The sequence below is a fragment of the Molossus molossus genome, unplaced genomic scaffold (assembly GCF_014108415.1).
Source record: "Molossus molossus isolate mMolMol1 unplaced genomic scaffold, mMolMol1.p scaffold_m16_p_2, whole genome shotgun sequence".
Classification (NCBI taxonomy): domain Eukaryota; kingdom Metazoa; phylum Chordata; class Mammalia; order Chiroptera; family Molossidae; genus Molossus; species Molossus molossus.
In genome coordinates this window covers 10,199,982-10,202,583 of record NW_023425355.1, presented here as the reverse complement: position 1 = coordinate 10,202,583, position 2,602 = coordinate 10,199,982, and positions in this window count along the sequence as shown.

The window sequence follows — 2,602 nt, the reverse complement described above, 5'->3', positions numbered from 1 at the left end:
ATAAACAAACAGGACTACATCAAGCTAAATAGCTTCTGTACAGCAAAAGAAACCATAAATAAAATGAAAAGAGAACCAACTGTATGGGAGAACATATTCACCAATGATATGTCTGATAAGGGGTTAATTTCCAAAATATATAAAGAATTTATACAACTCAACACCAGGAAGACAAACAGTCCAATTAAAAAATGGGCAAAGGGCACAGCCAGTGTGGCTCAGTGGTTGAGCGTGGACCTATGCACCAAGAGGTCTCAGGTTCAATTCCCAGTCAGGGCACATGCCCAGGTTGTGGGCCCAATCCACAGTGGGGCCATGCAGGAGGTAGCCAGTAGATGTTCTCTCTCATCGATGTTTCTGTTTCTCTCCCTATCCCTTCCTGTCTCTCTCTAAAATCAATAAAGAAGATTATTTTTAAAAAGAAAGAAATATCAGGCCTGGCCTGTTTGGCTCAGCGGTAAGAGGGTTGGCCTTTGGTCTGGAGAGACCCAGGTTTGGTTCCCGCTGAGGGCACTTGACTTGGTTGCAGTTTGTCCCCGGCCCTGGTTGAGTCATGTGGGTGGCAGCTACTCTATGTGTCCCCTTCATGTCAATGTTTCTCACTCTTTTTCTCTCCTTCGCACTCTATCTGAACAAAATATCAAAAGATGTCCTTGGGTGAGGATAAAAAAAGAGAAAGAAATATCAAACTTAAATGACACACTAGACCAAATGGACATAATTTACATTTATGGAGCCTTTTGTCCCAGAGCAACAGATTATACATTCTTCTCCAGTTCACATGGAACATTCTCATGGTTAGACAATATGTTGGGTCACAAAGCTAGCCTTAACAAATTTAAGAAGATTAAAATTATACCAAGCATATTCTCTCACCACAATGTCTTAAAATTAGAAATCAAATTCAAAAAGAAAATAAAGAAACCCACAAATATGTGGAGACTAAAGAACATACTACTTAAAAATGAGTGGGTCAAAGAAGAAATAAAAGGTGAGATAAGGAACTTCCGGTCAAGATGGTGGGTAGGTAAAAGCAGTGTCGCATCCTCCCACAACCACATCAAAATTACAACGAAACTACAGAACACATTATTCAAAACCGCCTAAAATCAAGCTGAATGGAAGTCCTACAACTACGGAATTAAAGCAGCAGCCACATGGAGACTAGTAGGAGGGGCGAAGGTGGAGGGGCTGGTCCCACACCCATGTGTGGTGGACAAAAATCAGGAGGACACCTTGGCTGGGAAGGTCCTCCCTGAGAACTGAGGGGTCCCTGTCCCACACCAGGCACCCAGCTCAGGGTTCCAGTACAAGGAAGAAAAGTCCCCATAATGTCTAGCTTGAAAAGCCAGCGGGAACTGAGGCTCAGGGAGGCTGAGGTGGCTGGAGCCCCAGGCAGCTCCTCTTAAAGGGCCAGCACATGGACTTATTGGACTCTCTCCCTCTAAGCTTGGAGGGGAGGCAGCTCAAGGGGCGCCAGAGACATACAGGGGAGAACTGAGCTGTTTGGCACTGGAGCGAGGGCTGGAGAGGGGGCTTTCTCCTGGACAAACGTGCTGTCAGAGGCCTTTGTTCCTTTCGTGAGCCCATCCCTGGGGCGGCAGACAGTCGCCATATCTGGGACTCCAGCAACCTGGCTCACACTGGTTGCCCTGCCCTGGTAATTCCCTGAGGCCCTGCCCCACCCAATTTTCAGGCCCACCCAAGCTGTTGCCAGTTGCTTAACCATAGGATTGGCCTGTCTTGGATCCTGCTTCAGGTTTTCCTAAATTCTTTCAAACAAGCAGCATCTGCTCTCAGATTGCCCCATACCTCTTGTTAAGTAATACACAGAAACAAACACAGAGAGGTAACCAAAATGAGGAGACAAAGAAACAGATCCCAAATGAAAGAACAGAACAAAACTCCAGGAAAAGAACTAAGCAAAATAGAGATAAGCAACCTAACAGATGCTGAGTTCAAAATACTGCTTATAAGGATGCTCAATGAACTTAGTGAGGGCCTCAAGAACATTAAAAAGAACCAGTCAGAAATGAAGGATGCACAGTCAGAAATGAAGGAGGCACTAACTGAAATAAACAATAATTTACACAGATTCAATAGTAGAGTAGGTAAAGCCAAGAAGCAAAATATTGATTTGGAATCTAAGGAAGCAAAAAACACCCAATCAGAACAGCAAAGAGAAAAAAGAATAATAATAAAAAATGAGGATAGTGTAAGGAGCCTCCGGGACAACTTCAAGCGTGCCAACATTCTCATCTTGGAGGTGCCAGAAGGAGAAGAGAGAGAACAAGAAATCGAAAACCTACTTGAAACAATAATGATAGAAAACTTCTCTAACTTGTTGAAGGAAACAGACATACAAGTCCAGGAAGCACAGAGAGTCCCAAACAAGATGAACCCCAAGAGTCCCACACCAAGACACATCATCATCAAAATGCAAAAGGTTCAAGACAAAGAGAGAATCTTAAAAGCAGCAAGAGAAAAGCAGTTAGTTACCTACAAGGGAGTTCCCATAAGACTGTCAGCTGATTTCTCAAAAGAAACTTTGCAGGCCAGAAGGGACTGGCAAGAAATATTGAGTGATGAAAAGCAAGAACCT